The sequence below is a fragment of the Pinus tabuliformis genome, chromosome 4_2 (genome assembly GCF_031772625.1).
Source record: "Pinus tabuliformis cultivar Carrire ecotype Pingquan chromosome 4_2, CPIR1, whole genome shotgun sequence".
Taxonomy (NCBI): Eukaryota; Viridiplantae; Streptophyta; class Pinopsida; order Pinales; family Pinaceae; genus Pinus; species Pinus tabuliformis.
Genome location: NC_142304.1, coordinates 726,857,102 through 726,884,503, shown reverse-complemented (window position 1 = coordinate 726,884,503; position 27,402 = coordinate 726,857,102). Strand labels below are relative to the sequence as shown.

At 34.4% G+C, this 27,402-nt stretch overlaps 1 pseudogene; it reads right to left on the bottom strand.

Moving 5' to 3' along the window:
- Positions 1 to 20,771: 20,771 nt before the first annotated feature.
- On the bottom strand, positions 20,772 to 25,785 carry LOC149171639 (uncharacterized; annotated as a pseudogene).
- Between the last annotated feature and the right edge of the window lie 1,617 nt (positions 25,786 to 27,402).

The window sequence follows — 27,402 nt, the reverse complement described above, 5'->3', positions numbered from 1 at the left end:
CCGAACTAGGCTCGCAGGCCGATATATTTTCAGCAAACTTTACATCTCTTCTGATGATAACATTTTTGGACTTAAGTGGAATAAGTCTATATCATTTGACATCTTCAGAATATCCAACAAAAATACATTTTTCACTCTTAGGTTCTAAAGCTTTATGTTTCTCATCTGGAATATGGGCCCATGCTTCACTTCCAAAAACACGAAAGTGACTTACATCTGGTTTGATTGAGCTCCATGCTTCTTCTGGAGTTATATTCTTTAAAACCTTAGTAGGAGTGTGATTTATTATGTAATTTGCACAGTTAATTGCTTCTGCCCAATAATTAAGACTAAGTCCTTTAGATTGAAGCATACAATTAGCCATTTCCTTTAAGGTGCGATTCACCCTTTCAGCTACACCATTTTGTTGTGGAGTATATGGAACAATGTGTTGCATTTGAATTCCATTCTCAGTGCAGAAGTTGATGAATGTGTTTTTAACATATTCTCTGTCATTATCAGATCTTAGCTTAAGAATTTGATGTCCAGATTGTTTTTCAACAAAGGCCTTAAAGGCCAAGAACATGTTAAATACTTCACTTTTGAGTTTTAAGAAGTATAACCAAGTGCGTCTGGAGAAATCATCAATGAAAGTTAAGAAATACTTGTAGCAAGAGAGTGAAGCAACTGGAAGTGGACCACATAAATCACTATGCACGAGCTGTAAAGGGGCTAAGGCGTGCCAAGAGGCACGTTTTTCAAAACTGTCCCGATGATGTTTTCCGAGTACACATCCGGAACAAACACCATCTCTGCAAGATACCATTGGAAGACCTATCACCATATTTTCTTTACATAAATTCTGAAGAGAGCGATAGTTTAAGTGACCAAATCGCTCATGCCAAAGTTTGCTCACTTCATCATTATGAGCAACAAATACTCAGAGAAGATTTGATGACCCAAAGTTGTGAAACTTATACAACCTTGTAGAATCATCAGCAATGCCAGTAGCTAAAATCTGTCTAGGATCTCTAGGTCCTTAATTACAACATTGTGAGGTGAAAATTCAACGATTTTACCTTCACCTGAATGGGTTATCTGATATACAAATAGAAGGTTGCAGGATAAGGTTGGAACACATAATACATCATTAAACTGACCATTGTCTAGATGAACAGTTCCAGTCCCTACAACACTAAGAGATCTATCATCACCAACATATATATTTTTGGTGTTACAATCATTTAAAGAAGAAAACATGGCTTTGTTTTTGGCCATGTGATAAGAAGCTCCAGAATCAATGAGCCACTCATGAGAATGAGAAGAAGAAGATACATTTAGTGCATAGCCAGACCGAGATGCTTGACAACCACATGCAGAAATTGCCATTCCTGAAGATGAAGTTGAAGTTGAAGATTGCTCTAAATGGATGTTATGCTTCTTCATTGCTGCTTCCAAGGCTTCCATATTCTTAAAGCATTTGGATTCTAAGTGGCCATCTCGATTACAAAAGTTGCAATGTCTATCAGTCTTCTTCCTTTTGTTTTTATTTGTCTTATCATTTTGTTGAAATGATTTTTCATTTTGAGGCTGAAATTGCTTAGGACCCTTGTTTGGTTTAGGACCATTCTTTTTAGGATACAACTTCTTAGGATTCTTTGGATTTGGTTGTTGCTGGGCGGCTAATGCTTTCTTAGAAGAGTTTCCAAGATGAAGAAGACCAAGGTGTAAGAGTTTTTCTTGTTCTCTTATTAAAGAATCACAAAAGGAATCAAAGGAAGGGGACTTGTAGGTTTGTCCTTGAGAAATGAAGGCTTCTCTTGTAGAATGGAAGGTGGAAACAAACACAGAATAGGCTGGTCCCAACTTAGTAATAATGGAGTAGATAAGGCTACTATCTTCTTTCTTAACCTTAACACCTTCCAAGAGAAGTCTAAGGGTCTTGAACTTGGACAAAAAATTTTCAATGCAAGAAAAACTATTGGGGTCCAATGTAAGCAATTCATTTTCAAGTTGATGGGCTTTAAGTTCATTTTTAATTCCAAAGACTTTAGTAATCTGTTGCAGTGCTTCATCAGGAGTATCAAGTTCTGCAATATGGAATCTAAGATCTGGAGAAATAGACATTCCTATCAACCCACGTGCTTGGTCTTGCCTATTTTCCCATTTAGCTGCCTTATCTTCATCTTTCGGTTTGGTCTCTTGGCCTGTTGCTATTCTGTAAAGACCTTTACTTCTAAGTAAATCCACAATATAGGACCACCATTGGAAGTAGTTAGTGCTATCAAGAATGACTTGGCATGGACTTTCCATTTTTAACAAAAACTGAAGCTGTAGATGCTGAAAATAAGTGTACCAATGGAAAGATCTCGAAAAATTAGGCCGTTTAAAAAAAAACAGTTCTGAAAACGGCTTCTGGATGAAGAAGTTATGGCTTTTTGAAAAAAAATTAATGAAGTCGCCGACGAAGTGCGGGAATGTGCGGAAATGAAAAATCCGCCCCCAAAAAATGGAGAATTGAACCCAAGACCTCTACTCTCATAAATTAGCTTTGCACCAAGTGAGCTATACAAAAAGTTTGAGAGAGAGAGAGAGGGGGGGTTGATGCTTTGAGTTGCGTGCTTGCTTTGAGAAAGCTCTTTTTCCCTCAAAACAAAAAACACAAAACCCAACGTGGACATACAAAAAAAAACGAACCTTGCGGCTTGAAGTTAGCTTTAGCCAGAAACTAGATATTTTCAAAAATGAACCTTGCGACTCAAAGTTAGTTTTAACCGGAAACTAAATATTTTCCTCAATGTTTCTGATTTTCCGAGATCACACTAGGGCGCAGCGGAAAAGAGCATATGCATGAGAAAAATCCTTCCTTTCTGTTTCTGATTTGCCCAGATCGCATAGAGTCGCGGGGCAAAGAGCATACGCAGAAATGAAAGGTATAGATCTGGTAATAAAAAAAGCTAAATAAACCGAAAACAGAAATAAACAGAGAGAAAATAACTGTAAACTGCAAATAAACACTGTATACCTCCAGATCTTAAAAATGACGCAGCTAGGGCTACCAAAAACCTTTTCGCGTGTAACGAAAGGGGTTCCTCACTGGAACAGATGCTCCCAACACAACAGAGCATTCCTCTCGGCCTGAAAGTAGTCAGAAATAGTAGATCTAGGAAACGGTAGTCGGATGCAGTTCTACCGGCTTCAGATTTGGATCACCAATGGACGCGGCCCTCAAATAGCTCCGATACCATGTAGGAATTTACAGGGTAAGTTCCTCAGATAGAACACCAAAGGACACCACTCACAAACAGATCACAGATCAATACATCAGTATTTTGACGTGGTTAAAACCCTCAAAGAGGGAAACAGTCCACTGCCTGAGCCAACGCGGCCACTTCAGGCAATTTATTAATAAAAGAATGAAAATTTACATATGCTTCTCTCATAGATGGATTACCCTACAAATGACCCTCCATGCGCTTTAAATAGAAATCATGGACCAATCGGGTGTTAAGCCACGGATCAAGTGTCGGTAATACCGAGGAGAGAATGAACCGTCGGATCACTACATATCGTGACCGTCGGATTGTAAGTTACAAAATGTACAAGGTAAAGAAAAACACTTTACCTAACTCTATACTAGACCAAGTTGTACTTAACTATTTCCTATGTGTCGGAATATCCTAACACTACTTCATCTAAGGGGTTTTCTAAAGTTGCCTACCCCTTATCATCTCTACAAAGGAAAGTGAAAGTGTTTAAGTGGACTGAGGAATGCCAACAAATCTTTGAGCGACTAAGGAATTTGGTGACTACAACACCGATTCTAAAGATAGAACATACGAATAACGAATTTATAGTCTATACATATGTGTGCCAAACTGGAATTAGGGGTGTACTCATGCAGGATGGTTGAGTGGTGCCATATGAATCACAAAAAATGAAGGAGCATGAACAATGCTACTTGTCCTATGACTTAGAGCTTACAACAATAATTCATACCTTCATAATTTGATGGAATTATCTGTTAGGGAAGAATTTCATTCTTATGATAGAACACAGTAGCCTCACCAATTTCTTTAATCAACCAAACTTGAATGCCTGTCAAGCATGATGGACTTTATTTTTAAGCGAATTTGATTTTGAAATTAAGCATTTGAAGGGAAAGGAAAATCGGGTAGCTGATGTTTTAATTCAAATATTGAATTGTATTTATGAGATTTCCTTTATTAAAATAAAAATTGACTTTTCAAATCAGATTAAAGAAGTTGTCCTAAAATATCCCGAATATCATTCGTTATGGCAGCAAGAAAAGCAAGAAGACAACTCTGAAAGAAAATTAGGCTATGATATTAACAATGAAGGTATATTGATATATAGGAACCTCATTTGCGTACCAAATTAGAAAGTTATTTAGTTATTTATTTTGGATGAGTATCACAGAAATCCATATATTGTGCACCTAGGATACAAAAAATTGATCACAGCGTTAAGGAAGACTATTTTTAACCAGGTATGAAGGCAGAGACAGCCCAGTACTTGGCACAGTGTCTGGAATTCTAGAAAGTTAAAGAAGAACATCAGCATCCAACTGGCCTTCTCCATCCCTTGCCCATTATTGAATGGAAATGGGAGATTGTGACATTATATTTTATTACTAGGCTACCGAAGTAAAAAAAAATAGAATGATTCTATAATGGTGGTTGTGGATAAGTTGAGTAAAGAAACTCACTTTATACAAGTTCAATCAACCTATAAGGCTATACAAATTGTTGATATCTTCATGAGAAAAGTTTTTAGATTACACAAAATACCCAAGATGGTTATTTCAAAAAGAGATGCAAAGTTTACCTCTGCTTTTTGGAGAGCCCTATTTACTGGTTTGGGCACTCAAGTGAAATTTTGTACTACCTACCATTTGTAGATTGATGGTCAAACCGAACGAGAAAACCAAGTGCTAAAGGATATGCTTAGAATGTATGTGATGCAACAACCTACAAGGCGGGAAGAGTACATACACTTGGTGGAATTTTCTTATAATAATGGTTATCACGCATCATTAAAAATGAGCCCCTTTGAAGTGTTGTACAGGAGGAAATGTAGAACATCAATCAAGTGGAATAGCTTGGAAGACAAGTTGTTACTACGACCTAACATGCTCAGGGACATGGAGGCTACATTGAAAAAGGTTTTAGCTAATTTAAATGCTGCTTAGGATCGGAAAAAGAATTATGCCGATCAATGAAGATCCTACCAATAATTCCAAGTAGGAGATCATGTGTATGTAAGAATAAAACCTAGGCGAAGCACGTTGAGATGGAATGGTGGCTCTAAGTTAGGCCCTCAATTTTGTGGACCCTTCCAAATTATTTCTCGAATTGTTCCAGTAGCCTAGAAACTAGCTCTACTAGGTCATATACATGTGCACAATGTGTTTCTTGTCTCCTTATTAAAAAAATATATACATGACCCTAGACATATAATAGAATGGAAAAATGTACATGTAATGCAATTAAATTATGTTGGGGGGGAGAATTAACCAATAATTTTGAGTGATAATAATTTTTGGTATTTTGGTTGAAGGTTGAACCAGAGGGGCATTCCTCGTCGAGCCCCTACGTATTCTCGATCAAAGAGAAATAGTGTTGCGGAAACAATTTATCCCCCAGGTTAAAGTGAAATGCAAGCACTTTAGCCCGAAGGAGGCTATCTAGGAGGATGAGAGAGTCACACAAGAAATATATCAAAGCATGTTCTGGATGCAAGGAAACACCGAGGGCAGTGTTATTCCCGATGGATAGGAGATGTAATGCCCCTCAGTCATTGGGGTAACCTTTAGAATTTACTTTGTTCTACTAAAGTAAATATATAATGGAGACTTAATTAAATAAGTGTGAACACATTGTATATATGAAAAAAAAAATATTTTTATATTTTGTAAAAGAAAATAATAAGTTATAGTTATAGGTTACAGGAAATATAGGATGCAAGAAAAGGTCTCACACTCAAAGAATTAAAAAAAAAAAAAAAAAATAGTTAAAGCTGCTTGTTAGCAACCAACCTTTTGGTTTGGAGGAAGCCAAAAGGGTTTGGGGAACCTGAGGAAAAGAAGGGAGAAAAGAACATGAACAAGCTCGGTAGACACTGAAAAAGGTGATCGGTAAATAATTCATTATAGATATCAAATTGGCTCGCCAGTGAGACTCATTGAACACATGTGACTGGAGCTAGTTATGACGAAGTGGCCTTTAAGGAAAAACTTGTTTCTTTCCTATTCCTGAGTGTGAGATTGGCTCTGGGAGAGTACCTGGAGCGAACGTGGTACTAACATGTTGGGTGGAGTATCCTAACTTATCCTGTGGTCTATAATTGATTGTCTGGGGTTAGAGATAAATATCTATAAATATGATACTGCTAAGAACTGTTCATAGCAATTTATATGAATCATTGAAATATACTTAGTAAGAGTTATGTGGAAAAAATGGTTTGAGCCTGTGTGGTTTTATTTATTAAACCAGCCATTGTGTTTTATGAGTCTAGATGGACAAATAATGACCATTGAAGTAGAGTATAATTCTGAATTTTATACATTTGAGTACAAATTCCTAGAATAAAATAGATATATGACCATTACTGTAAATGCCATGGCCCTATGATTAACACAATAAAACAATTCTACATTGCGTCAATAATATTACGAAACAGAAGTATGGAAATAAAGAACATGAATATATTCTTTTTATACTAAAGAAAATTAAACATGCATGACCTATAAGTATGAAAATGGTTGAAGAATGGTTTAGCCCTGTATTGGGCCCGGAGGCCCTACTATATGGAATTTAGATAGTCCCATATGTATGTCTCGTAGGACGTGATACAAAAATCAATAAAACTATTGCGGGAAGTCACTAGAACTAGTAAACACAAAACCTAACTTAAAGTATGAGAACAAAAATATTCAAAGTAGTAAAATTGTACATGCTAACTTTGATAAATTTAAGAACTGTTGGGTACATGGTAAAACCCATGTTTAACGTTTTATATGCAAAGAAAAATAAGTCCAAAAGGGAGATATCGAGTTAGTGTATCCGCTACTCATTCAAATCCACAAAACCAACATTATAATTGTTATCCTCTTTTGCTCGAAAGACAAACAATTAAATTTTAACCCCAGAAAACAAGCAATGGTGGCCTTGGCCCAAGAACAAATTATGTTCAATGAGCACAAGTATGAAAACCCTGTGACCCGGAAACATGCTTGAGTAGCGAGAAAACTCATATTTGAGTTGCAGTGTTAACCACACCTTGAAAATTAAGAAAATAGCTTTGTTGGTCACATGCTAATGATTTTGAGCATTCTCGGTTTCTAGGTGCTTCATCTGACTCACCTACGAAGGAGGAGGGAAAATAAATGGGGAAGGGTTGTATTCATCGCGTAGATCCACGTCATAATAAAAAATAAAGAGAGGCTTTAACTGTAGCCAGAACCAAAAGCAAACAACTTACCCAAAAACTTGATTGCTGAGAAAGGAAGAGTCCTAGGTTCCGAGGGTGGATGCTAGATTTAATCCGTCGTTTTCCCTACATAAAAGAAATAACGATGCAGTTAGCTTAATGTCAACAGAAAAAGAAAGAAAAAAAAAAAAAAAACTCTAACTGAAACAATCTTGAATAGCTCAATAAAAGCATGAAGTAGGGTTTACCTTCAAAATTACAGTTGGAAATGAGGTCTGAAGATGACCTGACATCATTGGGATGGAATACAACCTAGAACAACTGCATATACCTCCTGTGAATCATAAACCCTAATATTATAAACGTAATATTAAACAATAGCTTTGTAATGTAAAAATGTGATGTTGAATAAATTGCAATGTAATGGAAAATCGCGACAATGATTGTCATATTGAGACAATGTTTGTCACAATGAGATGTTGGATATATTTTTGTAAACTCAAGGGATTACAAACTCAAGAGAATAACATTAAATTGAAGGGTTTAATAAACCCAAGTATTTAATATTATAAACCAAATGGATTAATATTAAGCTCCCCAAAGAATTAATATTAAAACTCTAAGGGATTAATCTAAAAATCCAAAAGTCTTCTTGGGGTAGCGCAATTGGCAATGGTTGTGGAAATGAAGTCTCACTGAACTAGAAGTCTAGGGTTCAAATCTTGTGTTAACTCCCCGATCGGGGTGAGAAGTTGGACATGATGAAGATGTAGTCCTACCAAACTTACAAAAAAATAGAGTAAAAAACCAAAAGATTAATAAACCCAAAGGATTAATATTATAAACCCAATGTATTAATATTATAAACCCAGGGCATTAATGAACCCAAGGGATTAAAATTATAAACACAAGGGATTAATATTATACCACATTAATATTATAAACTCAATGGATTAATATCAAACCCTAGGATTAATATTAAATCCTATGAATATAAACCCTAACATTACTATTATAGACCCTAAGATTGTAAACCCTAATATATTATTATATATATTAGGGATTAGTATTATAAACCCAAAGGATTAATAATATTATAAACTCAATGTATTAATAAACACATGAGAGTTATTGATATTATAAACTATAAACCCTATGATTAATATTATAAACCTTAAGATTATAAACCCTAATATTAGTATTATAAATGGAAGGAATTAATAACCAATGAGATTATTATTATTATAAACCCAAGGGATAAATAAACCTAAAGGATTAATATTATAAATCCTTGAGATTAATGTTTTAAACCCAAGGGATTAATAAACCCAAGAGATTGTTAATATTATAATCCAAAGGGATTAATATAAAACCATAGGATTCATATTATGAACACTAAGATTAATATCATAAACTCTAATATTATAAATTAAACACAATACTAAAAAGCCCTAATAATATTAAACCCTAAGTTCATAATCTAACAATGTGATGTTGGATAAATTGCAATGTAATGTAACATTGCAACAATGATTGTGAGATTGTTTGTTGTAATAAGACAATATTTGTCGCAATGCGACGTTGGATATATTTTTGTAAACCCAGGGGATTAATATTATAATCCGAAGGGATTAATATTATAAACTCAAATGATTAATAAACCCAAGTGATTAATATTATAATCCCGGGGGATTAATAAACCCAAGGGATTGCTAATTTTTTAAAATAAAAGGATTGATAAACCCAAGAAATTATTAATATTTTAAACCCAAGGAATTAATATTATAAACCCTAGGATAATATTATAAATTACAAACCCAATATTAAATGTCCCTAATATTAAACCCTGATTTCATGTAATGTAGCATTGTGACAATGATTTTTAGATTGATTGTCATATTGAGACAACGTTGTCACAATGCGATGTTGGATAGATTTTTGTAAACCTGAGGGATTAATATGATAAACGCAAGGGATTATTAAAATTATGAACCCTAGGGATTAATATTATAAATCCAAAAGATTAATAGACCCAAGTGATTAATATTATAAACCCTTCAAATTAATAATATAAATAGAAGGAATTAATAAACCCAAGGGATTGTTAATATTATAAATCCTAATATTAAACCATAATATTATAAATTATAAACTTAATATTAAACCTTAATATTATAAACCCAATATTAAACAACTCTAATATTATAAACCAGATGTTAAACCCTAGTTTTCTAATGTAACAACGTGACGTTGAAAAAATGCAATGTAATGTAACATTACGAAAATGATTCTCAAATTATTGTTGCATTGAGATAATATTTGTTGCAATGTGACATTCAATAGATTTTTGTACAATTCCAATGTCACAGGGTTAAATCCTAATATAGAACCCTAACATTATAAAACCCAAGATTAATATCATAAATCCTAATATGAAACCTCACTATTATAAAATTATAAACCTAATATAACAGCATACTATTATAAACCCAATAATAAAAAATTGAATATTCTAAACCCGAATATTAAACCCCAATTTTACAATATTTCAATGTAATGTAACACTGCGACAATGATTATGAGATTGATTTTCACATTGAGAACCCTAATACAAAACTTTATCATTATAAAATGCGATATATTAAACCCAAAGGATTATAACCCTTAGGATTAATATTCTAAACACAATATTAAAAATCCATAATATTGAAATCTTAATATTAAACCCTAACTTTCCTACATGACAATATGATGTTGGAAAATTGCAATGTAATGTAACATTGCGACTATGATTGTCATATCAAGACAATGTTTGTCGTAGTGTGACGCTCGAAAGATTTTTGTACCATTCAAATGTTAGAGTATTAAATCCTAATATAAAAACTTAACTTTACAAAACTCAATATAATAAGCCCTAAGATTAATATTATAAACTCTAATATTAAACCTAATATTATAAACCCAATATTGAACCTAATACTATAAACCCCAATATTATAAACCCTAACATTAAACCCCAATTTTGTAACGTCACAATGCGATATTGAATAAATTGAAATGTAATGTAACATTGCGACAATGATTCTCAGATTGATTTTTGCATTGAGACAATGTTTGTCACAATGCGATGTTGTATAGATTTTTATACCATTTCAATGTCACAATGTTAAGCACTAATACAAAACCTTAACATTATAAAACCCAATATAATAAACTCAGAAAATTAATAAACTAAAACAATTAATATTATATTAAACCCGAGTATTAATATAATAAACTACAAAATTAATATGGTTAACACTATCCATCCACCAGAAACCTCTATAGTCAACCATAACCATCTGCTATAGTGTACCACTTCCAGGTGATATCCCTTCCAGGAATAAGAATTAATTCCTTCAAGGTGATATCCTCCCCCATATCCTATTCTATAATAGACATAGATAATATAGAAGGGTAAGTTGTAATATTCAAAACATAACTAAGTTTCTTTTACGGTATTAATTTTTTTATATAATAAAAAAACATTTTAAAATATTTATTAATTAAATTGAGTTTATTTATTTCGAATACTAAATTCAAATGCCTTATTTTAAAATAGACCTCAGTAATATCGAATTGTAAGTTGTAATGTTCACAATATAATTTTTTTTCTTTTAATATTATAATTTTTTTTATTATACAAAAATATTCAAAATATTTATTAATTAAATTCAGTTTAATTAAATAAAATTTATTTATTTATTAATAGTTCAAAATATTTATTTGAAATAAATAATTAAATTACCATTTTAAAATTCTTATTTCAAAATATACGCGGTGACCCTAATCAAATTACAATTTTAAAGTTCTTATTCGAAAATATCCACATTGACCATAGCAAGTTTGATTACACGATAAGTATAGGCAAAGTAAATTCATACAATCAAAACTCTTTTTAAAAAGCAAATAGCTACGTTGATTAAATTACATTAACTGCTTCTATTCCACAGCTAAACTTCCAGACATATTTGCACTGTCAATCTGGCTTTCAACAAGTAAATCGTGACATATACCAAGACGACCTAAGCAAAGGCAATTTTAATGTGGAAGTAGTAACAATTTCAGATATTCCAAACCTAACACAGAAGCATATCCGGTCCAGGTCGATAACGTATCACTTTTAAAGTTGTGATGAACATTCTTCTACAGTGCAAGCCTCGTGTATGTGGAATGGAATATCAATCCAATGGTTGTATCAAATGCTTTCAATAAATTTAATTAAATCAAAATGTTTTTTAACTAAATTCAGTTTTAATTTACTATTTTAATTGAGTTTTAATTTGTTAGGGTAAGACAGCAAGCCTTGGGGACTCTCCACGACTTTAACTGTAGGAGTGAAGGTATCTAAATACCCTCAAGATCGAAAATTATGCATTTAGCTTCACGTTAGTATTCTTGGAAGTTGCCGTAACATTTTGCATGTTCATAACTTTGCAGCAGCCATGCCACTTTTCCTTGCATGGCAGAAACAAAGGGGAGCATCTTGATGCCACAGGTCAAATAATTGAAACGACTCGAAACTAAAATTGCAGCCCTATAGCAAGGGCTTCTTCCGAAGGAGAAAATGAAGCTTGCTATGCAATTTTTTCTTTTGTGATGAATGCGTCAACTCTTATACGAAGCTGAAGGGCTTCTTCCGAAGGAGAAAATTGAAGCTTGCTATGCAATTTTTGTCTTTTGTGATGAATGCCTGAACTCTTATATGAATCTCTGGATCTTCACGCAATAATGCTCTTCAACGACCTCTTGCCAACATGAGAAAAACGTCCATCAATCCTTGGTAAACCTCCAACAAACCTCAAATGAACCTCTCCTCGCACAGAGTATTTAAAATAGCATAACATAACATAAACACATGCGGAACATTTTGAAAATTTATCTCTTTTCTTAATTTCAAAAGATGAATTACAACGCTGGAAGACTTAGAGAAACTTCAATGAGAGATAGACTGCTTGGGAATTTACCAGACACTACACCCCAAATTAAGATGCACTCTCGAGGCTACCTGGGCCTTTGCAAATTATGTCTTTGAACTTTCTGAAACAAACATAGAGTCAAACTTAATGAGTTCAGCCACTTTAGGTTCTTACCAAGGTTGTTAGGCCCTGATACGCAGGCTTTTCAAACTCGACTCTAAAAGAGACTTTCTTCATGATGCAAGCAAATTGAACACAGAGGTTCGCGTATGCAAAGCAAGAAGATTATCTCAGACTTCAAACAACAAGACTCTAATTCTCAAACTCTCCAACTCCGAATGTCCCAATGACCCTTACTTTTTTCTTTTTGTAGGATGAGAAGGGGACAAACATCAGACAATCGTACAGAGATTCCGAGATATGGATCAAATCACACCAAAAGAAAATTGTACTAAGCTTCCGAGATGTGGATCAAATCATACCAGAAGTCGGAGAAGTGCTATGAGTCTCGAAAAATCAGAATTTTTACAAAGTAGAGATTATTCCAAATCCTACAGAAAATATATTTACAATGTGGAGATTTTTGTCATAAAATCCCACAAAAATCGGTCACTATTAAAGTCAAGTGCCAATACATTATTGTACATTGTGGATTCTTTTCAGGAGAAGCCCACGAGAACCCTTAGAATCTTTTAAGTTATATTCCCAATGGATTTGTTCGAGGGAATCAGCCATTATTATGTTGGTATGCCCCACTAGTCTCCCATGCTTTTGTATAAATCCTTCGAACAATCATTAGTTTCTTGAGGATAATTTGATGGTTTACTTTGGTTAAGGCTAACCAACAATGAAGTCTTCTCATGGAGTAGCCTAATATGTTATCATCAATTTTTTTTTTAGATCCGCAATACTCTTATGGGGAAGGTGAAAACACTCCATGCCATTACACTCCATGCACTCCTCGCAATCACTTTGAAATTCTCATTCAAAGTACCTTGGATCCATAGCAGTCTTATTTATCCCATACCATCTCCACCATTCTTGTAACCAAGTTGGTTGTAACAGTGACTGTGTAATGAAGATATACCCAAATTTTAATAATGTATATTGTATTTCTATTCTTTCTTCTTTGCATAAGAGATCCCACCAGAGATCTGTATAGCCCTGGAAATTATAGAAAGTGTCAGGAAATACAAGGCTCGAATCCTTTTGTGGCCGCATTATTTTGGCAGAATGTTCATGATATATAGTTCTATTGATAGTATAATATTTATGAAATATTTTGGTTCTATTGCTTCCCTCATTCCATATCAGACTGATATCATGAAAACTTTCCCTTAATGCTTCGTCTGCAAGATCAAAATACATCATTGTATTCTTATACACCATATCATGTATCCAAGTGTTGGACTTAGGGTAAATATTTATTTCTAGTACAAGGTGTTGTAAGTCCTCATGAGGCTATAAAGTTTCATCCATAGCTTTGGTGTTTCTTAATTGCCAAGTGGGTTTCCATTTTTCAGCATAGATTGGCCATGAGGTGTTGTCTAGGATATTTCTAAGTTCTTATTGTTAGTTTTAGGGTCCCATTCAGTGACCATAACAATTAGATGATTTTATTTTTTTTCAGATACCCCCAACTCAAAAAATCTGGTAGATAGTTTCTTTCTCCCTTTATATGTTCAACATCAAAATCAAAATTTGCAAACAAAGCTTGCCATCTGGCAAACTTGGATTCTCCAGGATTTTTGATGTCTTTTGTTAACACTTTCTTTAAAGAAGAAGCATCAGTCCTGAGAAGAAACCTTTTATGTATGAGGTTGATGTCAAATTTGTCTATACAATTCCATGCAACTTTTACCTCTTTTTCAATTGTAGAATAGTTTTGTTCTGCTTGGTTCCATGTGCCTGAAGAAAAATGTATAACTTGTTCTTCTCCTTCTTTAGTTTGCTTGAGAATACCTCCCCATCCAATGTTGTTGGCGTCACTTTCTACAATTTTTTGCAAATCCTCATCTGCAAGGTAGAGAATAGGTAAAGTTTTTACCTTAGATTTTATTTTTCTGATGGCATTGGTATGTTCTAAAGTCCAAGGTGTTGGATCTTTTTTCAATATTTGATTTAACAATTTTTTGTCATGGGCACATCCTTCATAGAAATTTCTGACGTAGTTCAAACAACCTAGGAATCTGTGCAATTGGTTTTTATCTGTGATCATATCCGAAACTTTATCAGCAAATTCAAGTGCATGCTTTTGTAATGTGATTTGGCCATCCTCAATAGTATGTCCCAGGAATTTGATATTTGTCTGAAATAATTCCATTTTCTTCTTGCTTAGTACGAGCGCACTTCTCTTAACTACCTATGTAAAAATATGTACATGTTTGAAATGTTATTTTACATCTTTAGAGGAGATTAGCACGTCATCAATATACAATTAGCCAATCAAAGTATGGCCTGAAAACTTGGTCGATGACCTTTTGAAATTTGGATGGTGCATGTTTTAAGCCAAAGGGCATAACATTCCACTCATAATGACCAACATGAACGCTGAAGGTAGTTTTGAATCTATCTTTTCTTTTACTGTGACTTGCCAAAACCCAAATTTTATATCAAATTTGGGGAAAACTTTAGCTCATGTTATTTGGCTTATTAGGCTTCCTTTGTGGGGAATGGGATATGTATCATCTACTAGTACAGAATTTAGAAGTTTGTAATTTATGACTAATTTGGGAACACCTCTAATCTGTTCTGAGTGTTTATTTACATAGAACTTGTAGTAATACTAAAGACTGTTAGATTCTCTAATTAATCCTCTTTTTAAGAGATCTCAGATTTCCTTTTGGCACAGAGTTTTGTACTCGCTGTTCATAGGTATTTCTCGGCTCTTGCATGATTTTCCATCATATTCTTGCTTGAATGGTAATGAAACTTTGTGTTTCTTTCTATGCTAGAAAGCATTTGGGTTTTCAGAACAACAATCTTTTTCTAATTACTCTCCGAGCTCTAAGATTTTTTGTTGTACCTTTGGGGACTGTAGTTGTTCTTTTATTATGAGAGAGGACTTGAAGTTGTTTAATTCTCCCAGTTTTTTTTTCTATCGGATTAACTTTTTGCACAGTCTGAACCATGGTGGATATTCTTGGTCTTGAAATAAAAGGCAATGTGATGGTTTGTAAGAAACCTTTATTATCAGGGACAGATATAAAATAACCAGCTTTTCCATCGTGTAATTTGGCCGATCCATGTGGTTCAATAGAAGCAAGAAAGATATTGCCTAAAATACAGTCAATTGAAATATTTCCTACTGCAATCTTCAGTTTCATACAATATCATGAAAAACAAAGAGTTGCACTCGAGACCTCATATTGAAAATCATGTGTACCTACCCGAGTGACTTTCCTATATGCAGGTGTCCAATATTTGGTTGGGGTCACTTTTTTGTTTGAAACATTTATGTTTGCACCTGAATCTATTAATGTTCCGAGAGTGAAGTTTTCTCCTTGTATATTAACATTTAATAGTACATGGTGCTCCTCATACTAAATGGTCATGATCTTCATATTGCCAAACCATATGCCATTATTTTGCATATCTCCAAAAATATCGACATTAGGATTTTCCACTAGTTCTTGCCATTTTCCCTTTTCTACTTGAGAGATTTTTGCTTTCAGCTTAGCGATTTCCTTTTTTAAATGATGAATCTCATGGCTGACTTCTCCTAGAGTCAAAGACCTTGGTTTTGTATGATGTTGGTTTCTTTGAAAAGATTTTGTGTTTTTCTCATAAGAATCGTCAACAAATAGTGCTTTAGAAATATTACCTTTTGAGGTATTACCAAGATCTTTGTGTTTAATTTGTAAAAATGTTTTTAGAAGTTTTTCTTTCATTTCTCCTTCTACAAACATCTTGATGTCTGCCAGAACTTTTGATTCGTCATCATCAATAGAAGCCGTTGAAGAGTATTATTGCGTGAATATCTAGAGGTTCATGTACGGGTTCGTGTAAGAGTTCGAGTATTCATCACAGAAGACATAGAAACTGCACATAAAGCTTCATTTTCTTTTTCAGAGGAAACCCCTGCTTCAAATCGGTATTAGAGTCAGTAACGTCTGGTTCATACGGGTATTTATCTTTTAAACTCTCTCAAAAGATAACATGGAACTAGGAAGACAATCTGTTTCACTTAGAGAACTTCATAAATAAGAAGCACAAGAAAATAATTTTGATATGGAAAATATGTTTCATAGTGAATCATCTTCAATGATTAACTCTGCAGAAATAGAGTTAATATAAAGTCAGCCATCAGCCCAATGGGATCTCCCTTCCACAAGCCCATTAGAAGTTTATGGTCATTTATCTGTGTTTCATTTGAAAGCTATAACTAGAGTTATTGTTAAAGAATGTGTCTCCCTGGGCATTTTATTGGATCTTAGAGACATATTCTTTAACAGTGACTCTAGTTATAGCTTTTAAATGAAACGCAGATAAATCACCATAAAATTCTAATGGGCTTAAGGAAGGGAGAGCCCATCGGGTTGATGGTTTACTTTCTATTAACTCTATTTCTGCAGAGTTAATCATTGAAGATGATGCATTATGAAACAAATTTCCCATATCAAAATTATTTTCTTGTATTTCTTCTTTGTGAAGTTCTCTGAATGAAACTGATCTTCTTCCTGGTTCCCTATTGTCTTTTGAGAGAGTTTAAAATATAAATACATGTATGAACGAGACACTACTGAGTCTAATACCAATTTTAAGCGGGGGCTTCCTTCGAAGGAGAAAATGAAGCTTGTTGTGCAATTTCTATGTCTTTTGTGATGAATACTCGAAGTCTTATACAAACCTGTACATGAACCTCTGGATATTCATGCAATAATTCTCTTCAATAGCCTCTATTGATGATGATGAATCAAAAGATCTCGCAAGCATTAAAATGCTTGTAGTAGGAGAAATCAAAGAAAAACTTTTAGAATTTTTTTTACAAATTAGACACAGAGATCTTGGTAATACCTTAAAAGGTAATATTTCTAAAGCATTGTTTGTTGATGTTTATTATGAGAAAAAACAAAATCTTTCAAAGAAACCAACAACATACAAAACCAAGGTCTTTGACTCTAGGAGAAGTTAGTCATGAGATTCATGATTTAAAAAATGAAATAGTTGAAAATGGCAAGAACCAGCAGAAAATCCTAATGTCGATATTTTTGAAGATATGAAAAATAGTGGCATAGGGTTTGGAAATATGAATATCATGACCATTCAGTATCAGTAGCACCATGAACTATTAAATTTTAATATACAAGGAGAAAAATTCACTCTCATAACATTAATAGATTCAGGTGCAGATATAAATGTTTAAAAAAAAAAGTGATCCTAGCCAAATGTTGGATACCTGCATATATGCAAGTCACTCGGGCAGGTACATAAGATTTTCAATATGAAGTATCTAGTGCAACTCTTAGTTTTTCAAGATATTGTATGAAAATAAAGTTTGCAGTCAAAAATATTCCAATTGACTGTATTTTAGGCAATATTTTTCTTGTTGTTGTTGAACCACATGGATCAGCCAGATTACAGGATGGCAAAGCTGGTTATTTTATATCTTCCCTTGATAACAAAGGTTTATTACAAACCATCACATTTCCTTTTATTTAAACACCAAGAATATCCACCATGGTTCAGACTATGCAGGAAGTTAATCTGACAGAAAGAAAACTGGGAGAATTAAAAGACTTCAAGTCCTCTCTTAGAATAAAAGAATAGCTACAGTCCCCAAAGGTACAACAAAAAATATCAGAGCTCAGAGAGAAATTAGAAAAAGATTTTTGTTCTGAAAACCCAGATGCTTTTTGGCATAGAAAGAAATACAGAGTTTCATTATCGTTCAAACAAGAATACAATGGAAAATCATGCAAGAGCTGAGTCATACCTATGAAAAACGAGTACAGAACTCTGTGCCAAAAATAAATCTCAGATCTCTTAAAAAGAGGATTGATCAGAGAATCTAGCAGCCCTTGGAACTACTACGGGTTCTATGTAAATAAACACTTAGAACATATTAGAGGTGTTCCCAGATTAGTCATAAATTACAAACCTCTAACTTATGTACTAGCATATGATACATATCCTCTTCCCCATAAAGAAAGCCTAATAAGCCGAATAGCAGGAGAAAAAGTTTTCTCCAAATTTGATATGAAATCTGGGTTTTGGGAGGTTGAAGTAAAAGAAGAAGATAGATTCAAAACCGCCTTCAACATTCCTGCAAGTCATTATGAGTGGAATGTTATTCCCTTTGGCCTAAAACGTGCACTATCCAAATTTCAAAAGGTCATGGACCAGGTTTTCAAGCCATACTTTGATTGCCTCATTGTATATATTGATGATGTGTTAATATTCTCTAAATCTGTAGAAGAACATTTCAAACATGTATATATTTTTACACAAGTAGTCAAGAGAAGTGGGCTCGTACTAAGCAAGAAGAAAATGGAATTGTTTCAGACAAAGATCAAATTCCTGGGACATACCATTGAGGATGACCAAATCACATTACAAAATCATGCACTTGAATTTACTTGTCAAACAATTGAAATGACCGGAAATTTAATTCGAATTTTTATTTCATTATTCAATCAGTAACAGAAAAGATGAAGAGAGAGAAATTAATCTCAGTAGTTTATGGTGTTATACGACTATGAATATTCTATTTAAATGAAATCCAAAACTGTTCATTTAGTTTTTTTCAAACATTCTGCAAAGCCATATCCAGAGGTTGAAATAGATATTCTATCCATATAATTACTTTAACCAACCATATTATGCCAAACTATTGTTTCATGAATATTAAATAATTTCATTTAAAGTTAATTTGGGGATTGCAACACTAGCAAGGTCACCCTACTCCACCGCGAGGTCAATTCTAAATATTAACTTTAGATGAATCATTAGTCATCTTATACATTATTTAAAACATTGAAAATGTTGTATTTCTTTTGGAATTTCTTATTTGGCAAGTAGTATGCATTTTTGGCATTTCTCATCTAGTAGGTAGTATGGGATTTCATGTCTTGTTGTATTTCTTTGAATTTCATTATCATGTGATTCTATATATTATATATTTTTGGGTATATGAAACTTTCAATATTATATTTTTTTACATTTCATTAAGATAATGTTGAAAAATATAATTCATAATTATGTTGTAAGGCGTTTCCCTTTGAAAAATGCTCCCCAAACTACCACTGTGTATCAATATGTTCCATTAGATCAAATTTTAGATGATTGAACCATTTTGAGCTATTTGATTTCACCACTGACTCTTAACTATCAACCCAACTCTTTAATTTACAATTATTCCATCTGATGTGAATTATGTTATGTAGGACTACCACTTTCCGGGTTTATACCTACTTCCTTTTAATCCCTTTCGGCCATGTTCATAATGACAGGGACAGATTTCGTTCTGAGCATGGATGGAATGGTTGATGCTATTCTCATTTTACTCCAGAAATCTTTAGGTCTTCAGCTTCATCCTTTAGGGTCTACGCTCTTGCTAAGAAAGGGCATATTTGGTTTAAATTGGACTCTTCTTAAATCTTGTTTCTGGGATTTTCTTTAGATATAAATGTCTGCAGTCTTACTTCTTTTTGGACTTTTCTTCATAGTAGTGGATGAGGGTCTTGTCCTACCTAGAAATATCTGGACTTTTCTTCACAGGAATAGAAGAGGGTCCTGCCCTACCTGAACTCTTCTCCAGTTTGATTTGATTAGTGTTGCCAAATTGATTTTCTGAATTTGGATTTGTAAAACGATTAGGCAAATCATAATCAAAATTTATTTGTTCATGAAGCAATACAGAGGAAATGAAGAACCAATATAGTTTTCAGTATATCGCTGGCATATTTACTTCATTATTCAAAAAAAAATTCCCTATTAGGGCATTGTGTATCCTCTTACCAAAGAGAATTCCTGAAGGACAATATTTTATTATGAAAAGGATACCTAAATGATTCACTACAATGAAAAAGTACAGCTCATGGCTAAATGAAGCCGAGAGATCCCAAAGGATACATGAACGATTCGTTACAATGAAAAAAGTATAGCTCATGGTTGAATGAGAAATTCTTTATTTTAGTGTCTTTTTATTCTGATACAGAAAAAGAAAAAGGTTATATTATTTCAATGGTCATATTTTACCCCATATTGGCTATTGCAAGAAAGTACCTGTGAATGTTCATGGTGACAATATGTACAAGTTAGTGATAATTTCTCTGATCACTTTCTATTGCCACTGTTCCCCGTTTGTACTTAATTCCTTTTCTTTCAAGAAGCCAAGGTCAAATCCAAGTTACAAGTCCAAGTTGTGTTCTATTCTCATGGATGTATCTTTGGCATTCATGTAAGGCACAAGCCCTCTTCATCTGAGATGATGATATCAAATATACAATGCTATAGTTAGTTATGGAGACAGAAATAGGAAGATGGTCCATAATATTTTAGATTTATATCTCTGAACTCCATGGAAGCATCCAGTGTAGAGTTAACGCCGATGTGAGTTGATCCAATCAAAGGCCTCTTCCATTGCTTTGATAAGCATGTCATCTGTGGGCGTTACAACAGCAGCAGCAAGCAGAAACATCTGAGTTTTCAGGGGGTCTTCCTGAGAGATCAAATCTGCAGATAGGGCAGAGGGCATGAGATTTGATCCACGACATCAAGCAATCCGAATGAAATCTGTGATTGCAAGGCAGACGGAGGAGCTGCTGCTTGGCCACAAACTCGTCCACGAAAATGGGGCAGCTGGTGTGATCACAATCTTTATCGTCACAGGAGCCCTTTTCCTTGGTTATTCTGGAAGGCCAATAGATCTCTTTTTAAAGTTTTCTCATCAAAGGCCTCTTCCATTTATATAATAAGCATGCAATCTCTAGGTGTTATAGCAGTAGAAATAACAAAAACATCTGAGTTTTGAGGGGGTCTTCCTGAGAGACCAAATCTGCAGGTAGGGCAGAGGGCATGAGATTTGATCCACAACATCAAGCAATCCGAATGAAATATGTGACTGCAAGGCAGCCAAAGGAGATTTTGCTTGGCCACAAACTCTTCCAGGAAAGTGGGGCATAAGGTGTGATCGCAATCTTTATCGTCGTAGGAGCCCTTTTCCTTGGTTTTTCTGGAAGGCTAGTATATGTCTTTTTAAAGTTTTCTCATGGTCGTATCGACTTCGGCAGGTGTTAATCCTCGACCGCTATTCTGGAATCTATGAATGGGGGAATCCATCATGAATTTTCGTAGCACCGAGCTCATCTTGGGATCTCCCTGTCACCTAAATATCGAGTAGTCCTCCATATTGGCCCACTGGATCGGAGAAAATGGGTGCACTGGTAATCTGTAAACAGAATTAAGGGGCCACTTCAATGCCATATTTATTCTAACTCTGGTTCTCTGTAGTTGAGAAAAAAGTTAGGGTTCAATAAAGGTCTTTCCATGTGACAAACTCTACAAAAAAAAAATTGCACCACATATTTAGGCTCACATTTGAGGTGGAAAAGTGGCTATTTAGGCTCACATGGAAAAGTGGTTGTTCATTCTTGTCCTGTTTGTGTCATCTCTAAGTGAGATAATTTACTCTGGATGAATAAATAAAGAGTTTCTTATACCTATTGGCATGTTAGTTGGCATTTATCTTGCAAAATTTTTAAAGGAAACCACACATGAATTATCACGGAATCTTCAGGTGATCTCATTAAAAAAGTATGTTGCTCCTTGTATGTTGATGATGCCTGCTCTAGATTGTGATACCCCATGGGGTTTCTTTTATGGGGCCAACCAAGGGCATCCACCTAGGTATGGGATTGGTGGTGTTTTGTATATAAATGCATTTCAATTCATTCATATCATATATACTTTGTGTCCTAGTTCCAATGCAAAGGTCAAGTTCTCAACATTGTTTGTTGTTCTTTATTTGGCAAGTGCTTATGGTTTGAAGATGTTGAAAGTGATGGGAATCTCAAATATTTGTTAATCTAGAATGACAAAAACACTAAAAAGATTCAAACCTTACACCTTATCCTCATACTCTAAGAGGACAATGATATGCTCCTTGAGTCCCTTTCTCCTTATGATATTAATCAATTGCCAGTCGAAGAGTATTTTCTTATTCCCATTCAAATGATTACACGTGATCTTAATGGCATGCAAATTGCAATGACTAGAAAATTTCACGTTGAGCGGAGTGAAAGAACAGAACAATATTAATTGCCCATTTTGTTGTTTCTACTCCATCAACAAAAGATTGGCTAGAAAATTTGAAACCATCCCCAGAATGAAAAAATAAACTAGCCCCAACAATTAACAACACTCGCCACATAAGGTCGGTATGGTATATGCAGGTGAAGGACAAAATGGGAGAATGTATTTGCCATGAAATTTTAACAAAACAAGAGAATGTATCTTGACCTCAAAAATCAATTCATTCTTTGTATGGCATGTTTCAATCAATTACAAAGTCAAGCATCAATCAGTTGTAAAGCATCTCCAATACATCCTTTGCAGCAGTCTTCATGTTCTTTTGATATATACATGCTTGCTTCACTAGGTCTTTTCAAACCCAGAAGTTGTTTTAAGAAGCTCTTCTCATGAGTAAATAGGGAGCATCTTGGTAGGGTAAGTGTCATTTTTTGCAGCAAAGGAAAACTTCTCAACAGGAAACCTATCAGAGCAATTTTCTTCTTATCAAATTTTGAAACTTTCATGCAAACCACTTTCAAACTATTGAGTGAAAGGGTTAAACTTAATGCCTCCAGGCTTACTGCATGGTTCTACAATCCAAACTTGGTATGATAAATCTCCCTATATAATAAAATTATGGTGTTCAAAACACTATTAACATGATGCTAAAAGTAAGACAATTACTAACCTTAAAACATTTACTTTCTATTGAGAGTTCTTCAAGAGAGATTAAACTTTCCAGAATTGGGAGAGAAGGTGCTTGTCTACCAAGCCCATGAAGGGAAACTTTCTTCAGAGAGTTTGTAACAGAAAATCATTTAAATACATTAATCTTCATCATGCACAGATGCAAAGTCCCACAAGACTCAAGCTCCAATGTTGACATCCTAAGACAACTATGCACTATAAAATTTACCATCTTTGGGCCGATCATTGTCACTGAGCTTTCACACTCAACTCCAGTGAAATCCATTCACTAGAGATTGGCCGCACAAATTTTCAAATTTTCAAGAAGAGGGAAATTTTCTACAAGGTGTTAAAGTATATCATTGTTTGTATAGATGAATGACAGACAACAGGTTACAAGGCATCTAAAACCGCTGAAGTAGAGAGGCATTCATGTGAAGAAAAACCATTGGAGCTTCAATGATGTTAGGGATTTGCAAGAAAAAAGAGAAGTTGGAACATCCACGAAACTGCCAGTCAAAATATTGCTGAGAGAGATTTGTTTCACTCTTTTTGAAGATGTGGATTGAACACATTTCTAAATTTTTTTACCAATTTTCCCTCTGTCAATATCACCCATGAAAACTGAAAGTTAAAAACTTTCAAGCTTCTTGATACTTATGCACAACTGACAACAACTGACAAGATTTGCAAAAAATGATGTGGGTTCACAACCTCTACTACAAAAGTGTCATGACAAAAACACTAAAAACATTCAGTCCTTACACCTTATCCTCATACTCTGAGAGGGAAGTGATATGCTCCTTGAGTCCCTTTCTCCTTCTGATATTAATCACAAGCTGACCAACCTCTGAACAAGAGTCCATTGGATCATACCCCATCAAATCCCAGTGATCAATTACAGTTTGAGGAAAAGCCTACCCACCAATTGCAAGTCGAAGAGTATCTGCAAATTTGAAAGACTTTATAACTGGAAAATAGGCTTTAATGTTATACAGTGGAGTCCCAGGTCTCTGCAGCTCCTCAAACACATGGCCACTCCTTTGATTCAACACATTGTAAATTCCATGCAGATCCTACTCAGGTGCATGAATATCAACCAGATATATGGGCTCCAGAAGCCTCAACTTGGTAGTAAGCTAAGCAACATAGAAGACCCTTCTTGTGCATGTTCTTCTCTGTAAGTGCTCCTTCCATGGATGCCCATTAGAATGCACCCACCACGGAATCCTTAATCTCATTCAAGTACTGGACTCCCTTGCACATGTTGATCATCATGTTGGGTCCTGTTGTTTCAGGCCTAAAGAAACAGATCTCCTGTTGTTACCCAGGACAAGTATTAGGTGTTATATTCCTTTTTGGAAGTGGATCTGCATCTTTTAAGATGAAAATCAACTATTCATGCTCTTACTTGTTCCATTATGTTAAGAGATGGGCATTATTTTCATTTCCGACTTTACCATCTTTCAGTTTTGCATGTAAGAATTTTATGGAATTCTATTTTATGACCTTAATCTATTAGATATTCAGACTTGGATGTTGTTTTTAGTGATTTGGAACTTTATCCATGTTATAATATATCATGCTTGGATGAGTATTCACTTTTCTTATATTACTTGGTGAACATCTGAAAGTGTTTCATGTTGATGGTACCAAATACTCGCTGCAATATTTTGAGATTCAATTGATGGTTGCTCTCTCAATAACTGATATTGTGATGATTTATGGATTTTTACGATTTCCATTTGTGTTGTATAGTTTTCTTATGGTTCAAATAGAAAAAAATAGTACATTTCCCTTGCTTACATTAGGTATTTTCTCTTTTGGTGAAAATTTTGTCTCAAATCTAGCAAAATTGAACTTAGATTCATATTTCCATCTATGTCAAATGGATCTTTGACCATGAAATAACTGCACAGGGGTTTCATATTTTCAAAAGTTACTAATGTTTTCCAACTTTATTTTTCAGTATAAAATTTTCAATGGTTGACTTACTCGCAAGTTACTTACATTGGAACATTAGACTCAAATGTGGGTGGATAGGTCCTACCTAGAGCTCGAAAATCATCTGAAGGTATCTTGGAATAAGGAGAGCTTATAGCTATGTGTCCAAGGTTGGTTATTGGATGCATATGTCTTTAACTATGATTCGATGCCTTGTCATTTTGTTTATTTTGTATGGTGGGCTCACAATATCAGTGTGTTCAAGATAAGCAGCTTCCAGCAGAAGTGGTGGCCAGTCTTATGGTTAAGCTCATGAATAACTTCAAGTGCAATCCTAAACTGAATAAATATGGTATGTTGATTATGCCTACTCTGGACTGTGATACCCCATAGGGTTTCTTTGATGGGGCCAACCAAGGGCATCCACCTAGGTGTGGGATTGGAGGTGTTTTGTATATAAATGCATTTCAATTCATTCATATCAGATATACTCTGGGTACTGGTTCAAATTGAAAGGTCGAGTTCTCAACATGGTTTGTTGTTCTTTATTTGACAAGTGCTTGTGGTTTGAAGAGGTTGCAAGTGATGGGGAATCTCAAATAGTTGTTGACCGGGCTAATATACGTTTTCTATATAGAATGTGTGGCTTCAATCCCTGATGTCTCAAATTTGGCAGCACATTCAGGAGCTAGAATGGTCATCCATCACCCACATTTATCATGATCTCAATCAACTAGCAGATAAGCTCTCCAAGGAGGAATTCAAGTAGCCAGGTGGCTCTTTTGCTTTATATAAATTTGTTGATGGCCAAGAATCTGAAGGCATGGAATTTCTACTTTAAGTCTTAATTTTGCTTGCAACATTGATAATCAGATCAACATAAACATTTGGTACAAGATCTTCAATCTTTTCACAATTACAATCACACACAGAGTATTAGTTTCTTTCTATTCTAAACCCTTTCAAAGAAAAAGCAAGACTCAGGCTAGAACTAGTGTTTTCCATTTTAAGCATTATATTTCCCACATTTAAAAAATCATGTCATAAGCCCTAAATCAACATTGGGTTATAGTTATCTCTTCATTGAGTTTAGTTATAAAGAAATATACTGGAATGAAATTTCAGATTAATTTTGTACTAAGTAATAGCGAGACCCCAACTTATGAATGGATACACGTAGTGAGGTAATATTGGTTTGTCACCATCCAAGCCTAGTGGCATGCTTTTCTTCTTCTTAGTTTAGACTTTCCTTTGAGCTTGGGTTTGGGGCAAATGTAGATTGAATTTTTAGGTAGTCACGACAAAAGTTAGTTGCTTCCGAGTTAATGGCTAACTATTTTTCATACTCTTATGCTTTTATGTTGTTCTGGACTTTAATCTAATTCTGTTTTATTTCTCTCAAAAAGCAGCTTTCTTACCTATGTAAGGCCTCATTAGTTTCAAGTCCTTTAGAGGCTATTGAATACCAAAATTTTAAGTGATTAATTCCTCATGCAATGAATATGACTAGAGTGCAATCAGGTGGCCTAGAAAAATTTAGCCATCTATATTTGGAGAAAGTGAAAATTCTTTGGGACAAATGTCCTAAACCAATAAAGGTCTTTCCATGGGACAAAGCCTACAATTTTTTATTTTTATTTTTATTTTTTCTTCTTTTCTGCACCACATATTTAGGCTCACATTTGAGGTGGAAAAGTGGTTGTTCATTCTTGTCCTGTTTGTGTCATCTCTAAGTGAGATTGTTTACTGTGGATGCATAAATAAAGAGTTTCTTATACCTATTGCCATGTTAGCTAGCATTTATCTTGCAGGAATTTTGAAGGAAACCACAGACGAATTATTAGGGAATCTTCAGGTGATCTCATTAAAAAAGTATGTTGCTCCTTATATGTTGATTATGCCTACTCTAGATTTTGATACCCCATGGGGTTTCTTTGATGGGGCCAACCAATGGCATCCACCTAGGTATGGGATTGGTGGTGTTTTGTATATAAATGCATTTCAATTCATTCTGGGTCCTGGTTCCAATTCAAAGGTCGAGTTCTCAACATTTTTTGTTGTTCTTTATTTGGCAAGTGCTTGTGGTTTGAAGAGGTTGCAAGTTATGGGAATTTCAAATAGTTATTGACCGAGCTAATGAAAGCTTTTT